This window comes from Heteronotia binoei, chromosome 4 (assembly GCF_032191835.1).
Source record: "Heteronotia binoei isolate CCM8104 ecotype False Entrance Well chromosome 4, APGP_CSIRO_Hbin_v1, whole genome shotgun sequence".
NCBI lineage: Eukaryota > Metazoa > Chordata > Lepidosauria > Squamata > Gekkonidae > Heteronotia > Heteronotia binoei.
Genome location: NC_083226.1, coordinates 173,088,408 through 173,105,712, shown reverse-complemented (window position 1 = coordinate 173,105,712; position 17,305 = coordinate 173,088,408).

Below are 17,305 nucleotides of genomic sequence, written 5' to 3'. Positions count from 1 at the left end.
TCCTAGGATTCGCCGTGGACGCAGAGGGAATCCACCCGACCGAGGAGAAAACCAGGGCCATCGTACAAGCCCCAGCCCCCACGAGCAAAGCGGAGCTACAGAGCTTCCTGGGGGTGCTCAACTTTTATCACACGTTCATACCCCACAAAGCGGCCATCGCGGAACCCCTACACCGGTTACTGGACAAAAAAGCTCCTTGGGTGTGGGGGAAGAAGCAAGCCACTGCGTTCCAGGCAGTGAAGGACGTCCTGGTCTCTAACGCGGTGCTTCACCACTTCGATGAGCGCCTTCCAGTCATTCTGGCATGCGATGCATCGCCGTACGGGGTGGGCGCCGTTCTGGGGCACCAACTATCGGACGGCCGGGAGGTACCGGTCGCCTACTATTCCCGCACCTTAACGTCAGCGGAGCGTAATTACGCTCAAATAGATAAGGAAGCCCTGGCGATCGTAGCGGGGGTTCACAAATTTAACGATTATTTGTACGGTCGCAAGTTCACGATAGCGACCGACCACAAGCCTCTCTTGGGTCTGCTAGCCCCCGACCGGCAAACCCCCCAAATCCTGTCTCAGAGGGTGCTGAGATGGAACCAATTCTTAAATTCATACACCTACACACTGGTACACAGGGCGGGTAAGGCAATGGGCCACGCCGATGCCCTCAGTCGTCTACCACTGCCGGACACGGGGCCCGACCCAGCACCAGCCCACCAGGTGATGTCAATTGAGGCACTCCCTGACCAGCCCATACACGCTGCCGAAGTGGCAAAGGCCACAGGGAAAGACAAAACCCTAGCGAGGGTGCTCGACTGGGTGGTGAGGGGGTGGCCAGAGAGGGACCTGGGGGGAGAGTTCAAACCGTACAAAATGAGGCGGGAGGAACTCGCGGCCCACAAGGGGTGCCTGCTATGGGGGAGCCGGGTGGTGGTTCCCCCTCCCCTTCAGAAAAGGGTCCTTGCATCACTACATGAAACGCACCCGGGCATGGTGAGGATGAAGGCCCTAGCCAGGAGCTATGTGTGGTGGCCGGGAATGGACGGAGAAATAGAGGACTGGGTCCGGAGATGCAGTGCGTGCCAGGAATCGCGGCCGGACCCACCCAGCGCCCCGGCCACAAGGTGGGAAACCACTAGGAAACCCTGGTCCAGGCTCCACATAGACTTCGCGGGGCCGTTCCAGGGGCAGATATTCCTTATAATCGTGGATGCATACACAAAATGGTTAGAGGTCCTCCCTGTAGCATCCACCTCCTCGGCAGCCGCCATCCGAGCCCTGCGCCGGGTCCTATGCACCCACGGCATCCCAGACACCCTGGTCTCGGACAACGGGGCCGCCTTCACCTCGGGGGAGTTCCAGGCTTTCCTTCAGAGGTACCTCATAAGGCACATCAGGTCGGCCCCCTTTCACCCCGCCACCAACGGCCAGGCCGAGCGGATGGTCCGCACTACCAAAGAGGCCCTGGGCAGGATCGTGCAGGGCGACTGGGATCACAGGCTGGCCGCATTCCTTTTTGACAACAGGGTCTTCCCAAACCCAGCCACAGGGTTCAGTCCCGCTGAGCTCCTCATGGGGCGCAAGCTCACCACAAGGCTGGACAGGCTGCACCCCGACCGGGCCGCTGACACACGAGGGTCCCCCGAGGTCCGAGAGGCAGCCAGGGGGTTCTTTGCCGGGGATCCAGTGTTCGCCCGCAACTACGCCGCGGGGCCCGAATGGGTGGCTGGGCGGGTGCTACGGGTCGTGGGCTCCCGTCACTATGAAGTATCCACGGAGGGGGGCCAGATCCTATGCCGGCACATCGACCAGATGCGGCGCAGGACCCTACCCGAAGCACCCACAGAAACTAGAGGGGCAGCCCAACCCGAGGAGCCTACCACAACCCTGCCGCCATCCATGTCACTGCCGCCTCCTACGGAAGCCAACCAAGCCCCCGAACTCGCCCCGCAACCCTCGGATGCTCAGGCTCCCGAGGAGACGCCGGGGCCCGAAGTCATCGCGACTCCGCAAGCCACCCCACGACGTTCGACTCGAGAGCGCCGGCCTCCCACCTACTTACAGGACTATGTTACTAACTGAGGGGGGAGGGGTGTAGTGTATGGCGTTCATAGAACGCCTTCATTCCAGACAGCGCAACCATTTTGTTATAACGTACCATCGTTAAAGCGTTAGTCCGCTAAAGCTGCGGAGGCAAAGGCGACGACCCGATGCCTCCGCGAAGAGCGCTGGTCATCCGCCAATCACAGCGAGTGGCGGGAAATACGGCTGGCCAGCATTGGACTGGCCAGCAGGGTGAATAGTTCCGGATCTGTATATATGCGGGACCCGGCCCGCGTGTGCTCTCTCTTACCTCGTGTTTGTACCATGCAATAAACTATGTTGCCCTACGTGCGTCTCTCAGACTGGTACATAACAGGAAGGAAGGAAGGAAGGAAGGAAGGAAGGAAGGAAGGAAGGAAGGAAGGAAGGAAGGAAGGAAGGAAGGAAGGAAGGAAGGAAGGAAGGAAGGAAGGAAGGGAGGGAGAGAGGGAGGGAGAGAGAGAGAGAGGGAGTGCCTGTTGTGAAGGAGGAAGGTAAAGGAGATTGTGAGCCGCTCTGAGACCCTGGGATTCAAAGTGGAGGGTGGAATACAAATCCAATTTCTTCTTCTTCTTCTTCTTCTTCTTCTTCTTCTTCTTCTTCTTCTTCTTCTTCTTCTTCTATCATTCTCCTCTCTTCTATTTTCTCCTCACAACCACCTGCGATGTAGTCTTAGAATGAGAGAACGTGACTGGCCCAAGGTCACACAGTGAGCACCATGGAACTAGTGGGGCTTCGAACCTGAGTCTCCCAGAGCCCAGTCTGATGCTCTTAACCGCTACACCACACGGGCCTACTTGATCCTTGTTCAGGTCTCCGCAGAGATGAACCCTCAAAGTCTGACGTCTTCTTTTGCGGCCAAAGGCAGCACACCATATTGCAATGGGCGAGAGCTGAACTTTCCTTCCTTTCCCCCCAGACCTTCAGTTCTGAGAGGAATCTATTGTTCTTTTTAAAGAATCTGTCATGGCAATTTTAAGGCCAAGCAGAGGCTGTATATCTGTGGTAAACTTTAAGGAAACTGCCGGTTTTAGATAAATGGATGCTATTAAAGTTCTAAGTTATGGCAGACGAAGAGGCCAATACAAACCTCCATTGTTTATGTCCCCTTATTTCTTCCTGCAATACATTTCTTTCCTGCTCCCAGCTCCTTTTGTCAAATTCCTGGGCAAGGCAATCAAGGGTTGGTAAATGTCTCTCCTTTAATCAGCGGGAGCTGGGTGATACACCTTCGTCCATCGCTAACCCTTTGAGGAGGCGTCGCTGCGGCCGTTTGAGACTTTGCAGCATTGCCAAAAGTGACAATAAAAGCAATGTTTTGCTTGTTGATGATGCATTTATGGCACGTGAGAGGATAGGGCAACCAAGAATCAGCAGGAGATGACTGCAGAGTTATACCCCACCCTTCTCTCTGAAACAGAGACTCAGGGTGGCTTACAATCTCCTATATCTTCTCTCCCCACAACAGAAACCCTGTGAGGTGGGTAGGACTGGAGAGGGCTCTCACAGCAGCTGCCCTTTCAAGGACAACTCCTGCAAGAGCTATGGCTGACCCAAGGCAATTCCAGCAGCTGTAAGAAAAGGTCGCTTGAATAATACCGCCCAGCATATAGACCAGGCAAAGATTTAGAAGAGTCCAGAGATACATACATACATACAAAGTAATGCACATCGGGGCCAAGAATCCCAGCTACAAATACAAGTTGATGGGGGTGTGAACTGGCAGAGACTGACCAAGAGAGAGATCTTGGGGGCGTGGTAGATAACTCACTGAAAATGTCAAGACAGTGTGCGATTGCAATAAAAAAGGCCAACGCCATGCTGGGAAATATTAGGAAGGGAATTGAAAACAAATCAGCTAGCATCATAATGCCCCTGTATAAATCGATGGTGCGGTCTCATTTGGAGTACTGGGTACAATTCTGGTCACCGCACCTCAAAAAGGATATTATAGCATTGGAAAAAGTGCAGAAAAGGGCAACCAGAACGATTAAAGGTTTGGAACACTTTCCCTATGAAGAAAGGTTAAAACGCTTGGGGCTCTTTAGCTTGGAGAAACATCAACTGTGGGGTGACATGATAGAGGATGGAGAAAGTAGAGAAAGAATTCCTTTTCTCCCTTTCTCACAATACAAGAACTCGTGGGCATTCAATGAAATTGCTGAGCAGTCAGGTGAAAACGGATAAAAGGAAGTCCTTCTTCACCCAAAGGGTGATTAACATGTGGAACTCACTGCCACAGGAGGTGGTGGTGGCTACAAGCATAGCCAGCTTTATCAGGGGATTGGATGAAAATATGGAGCAGAGGTCCATCAGTGGCTATTAGCCGCAGTGTGTATATGTGTGTGTGTGTATATATATATATATATATATGTCTGTGTGTGTATACACACACATATATTGGCCACAGTGTGCTGGACTGGATGGGCCACTTGCCTGATCTAACCTAGCTTCTCTTATGTTCTTACATACATACATACATACATACATACTTTATTATCACAGTCAACGACCAGTACAGTCCAAACAAACAGGATGAGTCATATTAGGAAATCCCATAAGATTTAACATCTTAGCTTCAATATTAAAATCTGAACAATATATATATAGTAATATAATAAAATATAAAATCCTAAATTGTCTACCTAAAAAAATAGACCCTGCTCAAATGACCACCTGTAGTGCTTGATGTTTGTAAACCTGTGCACAGTCTCTCGCAACCTAGCATGTTGTCACATGATTAGAACATAAGAGAAGCCATGTTGGATCAGGCCAATGGCCCATCCAGTCCAACACTCTGAGTCACATAAGAGAAGCCCTGTTGGATCATACATTACTACTGGGAATACCATCGCTTTGACTCACAAATACCTCCCCCTAAATTCACAGGATCTTCATTGCTGTTAGATGGCTATCTAGCCTCTGTTTAAAAACCTCCAAGGAAGGAGAGCCCACCCTTTCCCAAGGAAGCCTGTTCCACGGAAGAACCGCTCTAACAGTCAGGAAGTTCTTCCTAATGTTGACCCAGAAACTCTTCCGATTTAATTTCAACCCATTGGTTCTGGTCCAACTTTCTGGGGCTTCAAGTACTCAAAGATGGTGATCATATCATCTCTCAGCTGCCTCCTCTCCAGGTTAAACATGACCAGCTTTTTCAGCCTTTCTTCATAGGACTTGGTCTTCAGACCCCTTACCATCTTCGTCATCTCATCTGCCAGCAAAGGGCGCTACCCACAAAGACCCTCCAGATCATAGAAACATACAATACGAGTTGGAAGGGATCTTTAGGGTATTTAGTCCAATCCCCTGTTCAATGCAGGAAATTCACAGATACTCCCCCTCATACACACTCAGTGACCCCTGCTCCATGTCCAGAAGATGACCAAAAAAACCCCTCCAGGATCCCTGGCCAAACTAGCCTGGAGAAAAAAAATGCTGCCTGACAAAGTGGCAAAATAGGATTCCCCTGGATGTGTCAGAAGGGGCTAAATTTCTACCAGTTCAGCCAAAAAAAAAAAAAAAAAACCAAGATGAGAGAGAAAGGAACAGTGTCAGGAAAGAGCAGGGATTATGAAACTGTCAGCTTTCCAATCAGCAGAGTCAAATAGATCTCACAACATGAGCTGTTCGGAAAAAGAGCGTAAGGAATGGAGAGAATGAGCAGCAGATGTGAAACTGATTGCTATGCTTTCCAACCATCAGTCAGACAGATTTTGCAACAGAACAAGTTCAAATGGAGCTCAGAGGGAGGGGGGAGACAACCAAGTTCAGCAGCAGACTCAAAGCTGGTATCTTGTGTGTCAAGCATGCTATTTCTGTGTATTGAATCAACGTATGAATTGGAAGCCATTTCCTCTCTGCCTTAAAATTCTTCTTTCTCATAGTTGCATTTCAAAGCTTGCTTCTCCCCCCCCTCCTTTCCTCTCATTCCTTTCTCACCTCTTAATAGAAGATTTTGAATATACAAGTAACCTTGATGCTAGAAGCAAGGCACCTCCCCCGACCAGTTCCCATCCATACATCTTATCAGAAAGACAGGAATGTCTGGGAACCGGGAGAAGTTGTAGTAACACAATGGTAGTTGATAGTATCCTATGAACCTTTGTAGCAATTTACGTCTGCATGTTATGGTTTGAAGCTATCTTTGCTATTGCCTTTGAAGTAGCCTTTAAGAATCTATACCGTGTGAAATTTTGTATCACTTCCAAGGTATCACACCTTGGAGCAAGTACCGGATTATCAATAAAACGAGTCTTTGAATCAAACAATTGCTTGGTTATTCGATATACCGATGCTTGACATTGTGTTTTCCTGAAAACAATGCAAGAAAGAGCCTTCTCAATTGTTGCCCCCCCCCGCCCCCATTGGTGGATCCAACTGCCTGAGGAGGTCAGAGCCTTGTGCAACCTTGCCCAGTTTTGCAAGATGACACTGTTTCAGTTAGCATTTAACTGAAATGCTGACCACTACCAAGACGCTAGATCCAATGGATGCTTCAGATTATTGAATGCCATCTTAAATCTGTATTGAAATTAGCACCAAATTATTTTAAACTGTTTAATGCTTTTAATGTAAATGTTTTTTTTTATTGTAAGCTATGTGTTGTGAGCCACCCTGAGCCTGCTTCGGCGGGGAGGGCGGGATATAAATCCAATAAAATAAATAAATGAACCCAAATGAAATGGGAAAATAGAATTGACCCGGGATGGGGGGGGAGAGAGGGAGAGAGAAATGGAGAGAGGGGAGGAGAGAGGGAGAGAGAGATGGAGAGGGAGGGAGAGGGAGAGAGAGAGGGAGGGAGGAGGGAGGGAGAGATATTTTTTTAATTTACGTTATATTTATATCCCACCTATTCTATGAAGACTCAAGGCAGCTAACAGCATACAATACACAATAAACAATAAGCAATATTAAAACAATAAAACAATCAGATAAATTGCAATGGCATTACTTCAGGCATATAACGTTTTCCTTTCTCAATGCATACAGATCCTAGGCAGTTAGTTTTAAAGTGCGATAGATCCAGATGTATCTGTTTTAGATGTATTTAAATGGTTTTAATGGTTTTAATGGTTTTAGATGTATTTAAATGGTATGAATATGAATATGTGTGTGTTTGATGTGTTGGTATGTTCTGTGGAAGAGCACCTCATTTCGTTGCTCTCTTTTTGTTGAGAACAATGACAATAAATTTATCTATCTATCTATCTATCTATCTATCTATCTATCTATCTATCTATCTATCTATCTATCAGATGTGATGGCAGCCCTCTCTCATTAGATGTCATATGCTATCCGAAACAATCCAGGCCCTGCAGAACTGTGATAAGTCCTGCAGAGCCCTGATGGCTTCTGGGAGAGTGTTCCAGAGTATAGGGACCACAATCTAGAAGGCTCTTGCTCTAGCGGAATTAAGCCTAGCCTCTTTTAGCCCAGGGACAGCCAAAAGATTTTGAGAGCTTGATCAAAGTGCTCTCTGGGAAAAATGTGGGGCACGGTGGTAGGTAGGTCCTAGGTCATATAGGGCTTTGAAGGTTAATACCAGGACCTTGAAATGGATTCAGTACGCAACAGGCAGCCAGTGCAGCACTCCTGCCAGGGAAGCCCCATTAGTAGCCTGGCTGCAACATTCTGCACCAGCTGCAGCTTCTGAATCTGAGTCATGGGCAGCCCCATATAGAGAGCATTACAGTAATCGATTCTCGAGGTGACTGAGGAGTGGATCACCATTGCTAAGTCCTCGCACTCAAGGTAGGGGACCAGCTGCCGTGTTCGCTGAAGGTAGAAAAAGGCGGTTCTGGCAGTGACTGCTACCTGGGCCTCCATAGATAGAGAGAGATAGAGAGAGATCTCAGAATAATAATGAAGATAATGAAAAAGAATGCAGCTTTTGAAATGCTCAGTTTTGTTTTAAGAATTGCACACTTTTACTCGGGTTCAGCCGCATTTTTAATGCAGCATTTCTGTACACATCCCAGGCATGTGGTAGGAGACTTGCTATAAATTCTAGTATTTTCCTAGCGCTGAGATTCATGCTGTTCATTGTGGTTCTTGGTGGGAAAGAACCCCCGTGAAAGGCATCATTTCTCAAATGTCTCAATTGCCAAGGAAACACGCAGATGATGGCATGAACTTCAAAAGGGTAATATAGCATGAAGATTAAAGGTGAATGTGTTTGTTTTCAGGTCTGATCGCAACTACCAATTCAGATAATGCGTCTTTCATTTAAATTTATTGCGAGGGATAAAAAGAGAAAGTGAGAGCGCTGCGGCAGATAATAGAATCCTTCATGCTTTAAAACAGTTTGGGCATCTCCCTTTCCTAAGAGGATAGTGGGAAAGAGGATAAATTAAAACAATTTGAGACAAAAGAATAATGGCTTTATGTAAATAATTTTGCCTCAGTTTCTCTGGATATCTTGTATTCCCTGGCTGTCCTTGTATTTCACAGGTAGGGATGGGCACAAACTGTAAAAATTCAGCTTTGTTCATGGCATGCCTTGTTGGGGAACCAGACACCATCACAAAGTTTTAGCTGCCTCATTAACCAGTTAAGTGAGGATCGTGAGGTGGTAGAATCCCCTCCACAGTATGCTAGAGACACCAAACTCACTGGAAAATCTCCAACTGACTCTCCTCTACCTGCTCTCCATGCTTGGTGAGAATTGGATTTATGGGGTCCAAGTTACAACCCCTCTCCTTCCCCCCCAAGAAGGTGCATGCTCAGGAATGTATGGAAGAGAAGAGAAGAAGGGATTGGATTTATACCCCATCTTTCACTCAGAGTCTCAGAGTGGTTTACAGTCTTCTTTCTCTTTCCCTCCCTACAACAGATGCCCTCTGAAGTAGGTGGGGCTGAGAGAGCTCTGTAAGAACTGCTCTCACAAGAACAGCTCGGAGAGAACTGTGACTGACTCAAGTTCACTCAGCTGGCTCCATGTGAATGAGGAGTGGGGATCAGACTCTAATCTGGGGTTCTCCCAGATTAGAGTCTGAGCACTTAACCAGAACACCAAACTGGCTCATAGAATGGATCCTGTGCAAGCTAGAGAGATCAAAATCACAAGGGACCCTCCTGGATGCTTCTCTATATGCCTTTCAAGTTCCACCCTTCCCCCCCCATTGTTTGAAGATTAATAAACATTTAGATTGAGTAAAGATAGTTTGTCTGGAAATGTATCCATTCACAAGCCACAACGAGTCTCTGCAAACTGCTTGAAAGTTTGTGGAAAGTTCGTGCCGGTTGACTTGCCATGAAGTTCAGTTCACAAACCACGAACCGAACCAAATTCATCACAAACTTTAGTTCCTGAGCCGGTTCATGCCCATCCCTAGTTTTAGTTCTGTGGCTGTCAAAAGAAAATATTTATTCACATTGTTATAAAGATTATCTCCTTTTTAGGGCATTATCAAACACTGATCAATAATATTGATTATTCTTTAAAAAAAAGAAAGAAAGAAATTGCTTCCTCAAAGCCACAAAATTGAATTTGCAGAGCTATGGCAGGATATCAAATATTCACACTACATTTGCGAAACAAGCCATGGTGTTTTCAGAATACAATTATGGATGAGAATTCATCATATCTTGAGGGATGGTAGGACTGGGGCTACACAGACCTGTCCTGGCCTTATAAACCACTTGCATGGTTGAAAGCCACATGGGGAGGGACGGTGGCTCAGTGGTAGAGCATCTGCTTGGTAAGCAGAAGGTCCCAGGTTCAATCCCCGGCATCTCTAAAAAGGGTCCAGGCAAGTAGTTGTGAAAAACCTCAGCTTGTGACCCTGGAGAGCCGCTGCCAGTCTGAGTAGACAATACTGACTTTGATGGACCGAGAGTCTGATCCAGTATAAGGCAGCTTCATGTGTTCATGCAAGGAGGTCCGGCACTAGGGGTTCTAGCACCCCAGGCTGAAACCTGCACCCTCGCCTGCCCCATGGTGCCCCCAGAAGTGACATCATTGGGGTGCAAAGTACAAGCGCTTGGCCCACCGCTGTGCTTGGCCCTCTCCTGCTTCAAAGAGAGCTGGAAAGACCTCTTCCCAGCTCCCTCTGAAGTGGAAGAGAGCCGGACACTGGGCACGACAGAAAGACAGCAGGCGCGGTCAGACCCAGGCTCTGAGCACACTTGCTGCCAAGTCCCCCCAACATCACAGTTGAGGGTGTGGCAGCGAGCGCGCTCAGAGACCTCAGTGAGGCTGGGAAGTTAGCAGGCATGGAGGGTGAGGAGAAGGGGCTGTCTACATGGCTTACTCCCTCCCACGCGTCAGTCCTGCATGCAAGCAAGTTTAAACAACGGTTTTGCAATGCTGAAAAAAAAAAATCTAGTTTCTGTGAGAGAAAGGTTCTATATCTTGACTAAGAAAATCGGAAACGTCATGGAATTCAGCCTATTTAATATCTGGAATTCACTGCTGCAGGAAGTAGGGTCAGCTACAAGCATAGACAGCTCCTAGAGGGGACTGGATAAACATATGGAGCAGGGGCCCATCAGTGGCCAACAGCTTAGGTTTGCCCCACCTGGAGATCTCCTGCTTTTACAACTGGTCTACAGCTGGCAGAGATCAGCTTCCCTGGAGAAAATGGCTGCTTGGAAGGGGGGGACTCTATGGTGCTGTACCTTGCTGGTGGTCCCTCTCCTTCCCAAACCCTGCTCTCTTCCAGATCCACCCCCAAAGACCTACAGCAGGGGTGGCCAACGGTAGCTCTCCAGATGTTTTTTTGCCTACAACTCCCATCAGGCCCAGCCATTGGCCATGCTGGCTGGGGCTGATGGGAGTTGTAGGCAAAAAAACACCTGGGGAGCTACCGTTGGCCACCCCTGTCCTACTGCTGTTTTCCAACACAGACCTGGCAACCCAATAATAACCACAGAGCATAGATGGAACACTCTGTCTGGGGTGGTGGACCTCCTGATGGCAGCTGGGTGAAAAAGCTGCCAAGTCACCTGTCCAAAAATACAGCAATACAAACTATTGTGCACAAACAAACACTCTTAACTGGTGTATATAAAGTTCTATTATAATGAAATGAACAGCCTACAACAGTGGGCATACATTCATACAGTATAAATAGAAAACAACAGTCTCAAAACAATATACCAAGGAGGACCCCACACAGTCACTGAGTTTTCCAAAATGAGTACACAGACTCAAAAATAATGTTCCTCAGGAGTCCTCCTTGGTATATTGTTTTGAGACTGTTGTTTTCTATTTATACTGTATGAATGTATGCCCACTGTTGTAGGCTGTTCATTTCATTATAATAGAACTTTATATACACCAGTTAAGAGTGTTTGTTTGTGCACAATAGTTTGCATTGCTGTATTTTTGGATTTCATATATTGTGCTGCCACTGTTCTTTTGCCAAGTCACCTGTGGCTGCCAGCAGGTGACCTTTTCTCGTACACACACACAGTGTGTGGAGCACAATGACATCACATGGAAGTGATGTATTGAGCTAGGCACGTCGCGAGGAATGCTCCAGAAATTCACTGGAAACACTATGATTTCGCACGGGGATGCTCTAGCAATTTGGGAGAGAACTCTATGGTACCGTAGAGTTTTCCCTCCAAATTGCTAGAGCATCCCCACACAAAACCGTAGACTTTCCAGTGAATTCCTAGAACCTCCCACGCCACGTGCCCAGCATGATACATCACTTCCAGGTGACATCATTGCGCCACGCAGTGACAGGCTCTTTGGGGGGTGGGGAATCCCCCTGGTGGCCTCCTCCCTTCTGGCAGGTTGGGGCCCGCCAAACCAGGGGACCCCCACTCTCGGTGGGAATTTTGGGAGCCCTTTTATGTGACACAAAGTGTTGAACTGGATGGGTGCACTGGCCTGATATTATATGACTTCTCATGTTTTTAATACCCCTCTAGGTTAGCAGAGCCCCGTGGCGCAGAGTATTAAAGCTGCAGTACTGCAGTCGGAGCCCTCTGCTCACAACCTGAGTTCAATCCCAGCAGAAGCTGGTTCAGGTAGACGGTTCCAGGTTGACTCAGCCTTCCATCCTTCTGAGGTCAGTAAAATGAGTCCCCAGCTTGCTGGCGGAAAGTGTAGATGACTGGGGAAGGCAATGGCAAACCACCCCATAAAAAGTCTGCCGTGAAAACATTGTGAAAGCAACGTTACCCCAGAGTCGAAAATGACTGGTGCTTGCACAGGGGACTACCTTTACCTTTAGGTCTGTCAAATAAATTATAGCAGGGGTGGAATTCTAGCAGGGGCTCCTTTGCATATTAGGCCACACGTCCCTGATGTAGCCAATTCTCCAAGAACTTACAAGGCTCTTACAAAAAAGAGCCTTGTAAGCTCTTGGAGAATTGGCTACATCAGAGGTGCGTGGCCTAGTACACAAAAAAGCTCCTGCTAGAATTCCACCCCTGAATTACAGGATAAGGAGCGGGGGCGGGGGGGTTTCTTCCTGGGTGTGGTCTCCGGTAGAGAGAAGACTAGAGAGAAAGGCAATTTTGGGAAGCATCTCTTAGCAAAACACACTTTGTGAAAGCATTCTTACCACACCTTTCCTTGTGGCTCTAGGCAGCTTACGATAATAGTTAAAGACATCTTCAGTTGAAACCAAAACAGCAACCCTCAAACCCACCCAGCCCGCAAAAAGATGCTGCCGTTCAAACCAGCTCAAAAGCCCTGGCAAACAATTAGGCTTTTGTTTCCTGCATTGTGCATGAGGTTGGACTAGACGACCCTGGAGGTCCCTTCCAACTCTATGATTCTAACATCTGCCAAATATCTCCAAAGACGGGGCCATCCAGGGCCGGCCCAGTGATGGCGAACCTTTTAGAGACCGAGTGCCCAAACGGCAACCCAAACCCCACTTCTTTATCGCAAAGTGCCAACACGGCAATTTAACCTGAATGCTGAGGTTTTCGTTTAGAAAAAAACAACAACAACTCATAGTGAAATTAACAAACTGAAAGAACATTTGGTCTGGATAGCATTTGGTCTGGAGAGCCGGTTTGGTGTAGTGGTTAAGTGTGTGGACTCTTATCTGGGAGAACCAGGTTTGATTCCCCACTCCTCCGCTTGCACCTGCTGGCATGGCCTTGGGTCAGCCATAGCTCTGGCAGAGGTTGTCCTTGAAAGGGCAGCTGCTGGGAGAGCCCTCTCCAGCCCCACCCACCTCACAGGGTGACTGCTGTGGGGGAGGAAGGGAAAGGAGATTGTGAGCCGCTCTGAGACTCTTCAGAGTGGAGGGCGGGATATAAATCCAATATCTTCTTCTTCTTCTTTATTTGCTTAGGAAACCAACCAAATAGTAACATGTCAGAATGGGAGAACGATGGTGAGAGTGTCATACGGCAATGAATGGAGGCTGATCCTTGCTCTGTTGCTTGCAAGTCTGGGTTAAACTGAGAACATGCCTTTCCCAGAGGTGTTCCTGTCCACCTCATTCACTTTTGAACATGTAACATGTATTATCAACATCATTCTCGTTTGCCATTAGGGAAAAAGAATACATTAAAATATAATGTGTTTAGCAGGAGCTGGAGGTTAGGGTGTCCAAATCAGATCTGGGAGCTTCATATTCATATGCCCACTCTGCCCTGGCAGCTTGCTGGGAAACCTTGGACCAGTAATATACTCTGAGTTAACCTGCCTCATAGGTTCATTGTGAGGATAAAAGAGAAGGGTGTCAAACCCACTTCAGTGTCCTTTTGGGGAGGAAGGCAGGGCATACATGATGTCAGTTAATAAATTAAGTCGATGAAAGGAGTCCACTGATTTTAGGGTTGCCGAGTCCAATTTAAGAAATATCTGGGGACTTTGGGGGTGGAGCCAGAAGACTTTTGGTGTGGAGCCAGGAGACATTAGTGGTGGAGCCAAGATCAAGGCTGCGACAAGCATAACTGAACTCCAAAGGGAGTTCTGGCCATCACATTTAAAGGGACGGCACACCTTTTCAATGCCTTCCTTCCATAGGAAATAATGAAGGATAGGGGCACCTTCTTTTGGGGCTCATAGAATTGGACCCCCTGGTCCAATCCTTTTGAAACTTGGGGGGTATTTTGGAGAGAGGCACTGGATGCTATACTAAGAATTTGGTGCCTCTACCCCCAAAAACAGGCCCCCTCAGAGCCCTGGATACCCGCGGATCAATTCTCCATGATTTTCTATGGGAATAAATCTCCATAGGGAATAACAGAGTTCCCAGCAGACATTCCCCTCCACTCCCCCCGCTTTCTGACAACCCTGAAGCGGGGGGAGGGCCTCCAAACCGGGGGATCCCCTGCCCTCACCTGGGGATTGGCAACCCTAACTGATTTATATGGCTAAATCTGAGTCCAGCAACACCTTAGAGAACAAGATTTTTGAGAGTCAAAGCTCCTTTTATCTAATCGAGGGAGCTCTAATGCTGGAAAGATTGTGCCCCTCCCCCTCCCCCAAAATCTTGTTGATCTCTAAGGTGCTCCTGGGTTTGAATCTCGTTGTTCTACTATGGACCAGCACAGCTACTCTTGGAAACTTCAGAGGTAGTCTGAATTGTATTAACTAGAAAGTCTCTTGTGAGAAAGGAGGGCCAGTTTGGTGCAGAGGTTAAGTGCGTGGACTCTTATCTGGGAGAACCGGATGTGATTCCCCATTCTTCCACTTTCAGCTGCTAGAATGGCCTTGGGTCAGCCATAGCTATCACAGGAGTTGTTCTTGAAAGGGCAGCTGTTCTAAAACGCTCTCTCAATCCCACCTACCTCACAGGGCGTCTGTTGTGGGGGGGGGAAGATAAAGGAGATTGTGAACCGCTCTGAGACTCTGGTCTCCGACGGCCTTCCCAAATTCCAGCTGGTCTCCAGACTGCAGGGATCAGTTCCTCTGGAGATAATGACAGCTTTGGAGAGTGGCTTACAATTTCCTTCTGAGAGAGTTATGACCAGGGCTTTTTTGGTAGCAGGCACTCCTTTGCATATTAGGCCACGCACCCTTGATGTAGTAGAGACATCACCCTGCCAACAAAAGTCTGTATAGTCAAAGTGATGGTATTCCTACTAGTAACGTATGGTTTTGAGGGTTGGACCATAAGGAAGGACAAGCGCAGAAGAATAGATGCTTTTGAGCTGTGGTGCTGGAGAAGAATCCCTTGGACTGCAAGAAGATCCAATCAGTCAGTCCTTAGGGAAATCAACCCAAACTGTTCCCTGGAAGGTCAGATGCTGAAGCTGAAGCTCAAATACTTTGGCCACCAAATGAAAAGGGAGCACTCCCTGGAGAAGATCCTGATGCTGGGAAAGACTAAAGGTAAAAGAAGAAGGGGATGGCAAAAGATGAGATGGCTGGACAGAGTTGCTGATGTAACTAACACGAATTTGAATAGACTTCGGAGGATGGTGGAAGACAGGAGGGCCTGGCGTGATTTGGTCCATGGGGTCACAAAGAGTCAGACTCGACAGTGTGACTGAACAACAACAACAACCTTGATGTAGCCAATCCTCCATTTCCTGACCCAGAGCTCTTTTTTGTAAGCTCCAGGAGGATTGGCTACATCAGGGGTGTGTGGCCTAATATGCAAAAGAGCTCCTGCTAGAATTCCACCCCTGAACATGGCTAACTACTCTGGATCTATGATCCTGGAAAAAATGGCTGCTTCGGAGTGTGGACTGTATAGCATTATACACTGCTGAAGTCCCTCCCCAGACTCCACCCCCAAATCTCTAGGAATTCCATTACTCAGAATTGTCAATCTTAGCAGTGCTCTGGCATAGGGTCGCCAGCTGGCTTCCTCCTGCCAGTAGGGGGCATTCCAGGTATGGGCAGGGATGTCGGTGACATGCTGATGTCACTTCTGGAAGTGACATCATTGTGTCAGTGATATCAGGGTGACACTCCACCTTTTGGGCAAAACTCTATGGTAAAACGGCTACACACTATATAGGTTTGCTCCAAAAGAAGAGGATCGCCCCCAGCATCACTGATGCAGTGATGTCACTTCCAGAAGTGACATCAGCATGCCACCGATGTCATGTAGGGATCCTCCACACCTGCCTGGGGAGTAACAAGCCTTCCCTGGAGGTGTGAGAAACTGAGTCATCCTGTTCTAGGGTTGCCAAGCTCCAGGCAGGACCTGGAGATCTCCTGCTATTACAGTTGTTCTCCAGACAACAGAGGCCAGTTCCCCTGGAGAAAATGGCTACTGTAGAGGGTGGGATCTATTGCTGATGAGGTTCCTCCCCTTCCTAAACCTCACCCTCTGCAGACTCCACCCCAAAATCTCCAGATATCTCTCCATTGAGAGGTGGTAAATCTATCCCATTCTCAATGCCTGCATTCCATACCTTCTGATGCTTAAGATTTAGAGCACCTCTATCGGGACAAATCAGTTTCGGTTCCATTTATTTCCTACACTCTACTTGATTATGTCATGCCCAGGGTTGTTAAGGATTGCCTGTATTGCATAATGCAGGGGATCCAAACCGTTTCAAGGCTGTGGGCACCTTTGGAATTCTGACACAGAGGGAGGAGTGCAGCCACAAAATGGCTGCCACCAGGGATCATTTTGTAGAAAAATAGGTGGTGGAGCTCATCAGCGTAACTCACTAGCATATTCCGTTCCCCGCCCCCAGCCAAAATCAACCCGATGCAAGAAAGGAGAGGACCGGGCAAGCATAGGGTTGCCAAGTGATGTCATCGTGCTGGTGATGATGCGCGTTTGCTTTTCTGAGAAAATTCTATAGTTTTCCCAGATGCTCTAGCAATTTGGGAGGGGGAAACTCTTGTACTATGTCTACAATGGCTGCCAAAAACCTGTGGAAGTGGAGATTCCCCTGTTCCTAACGCAAGCTGTGACTTACCTTCAGCCACACAGTGAAGATCCTTCTGCTAGGGAGTCAGGTGCCACCAAACCATCATTTTTAGAAATCTGCACAGCAGGTAGGGTTGCCAAGTCCAATTCAAGAAATATCTGGGGACTTTGGAGATGGAGCCAGGAGCAAAGTTGTGACAAGCAGAATTGAACTCTGAAGGGAGTTCTGGCCATCACATTTAAAGGGACCACACACCTTTTAAATGCCTTCCCTCCATTTGGAAATGGAGGGGCTTAGAGAATTGGATCCCCTGGGCCAGGGCTTTTTTTGAGCAGGAACACATAGGAACACAGTTCCGGCTTGCTTGGTGTCTGGGGGTGTGACCGAATATGTAAATGAGTTCCTGCCAGGCTTTTCCTACAAAAAATCCCCGTGTGAAACAATTGTTTCATCAGAAGTGTGGCCTGATACGC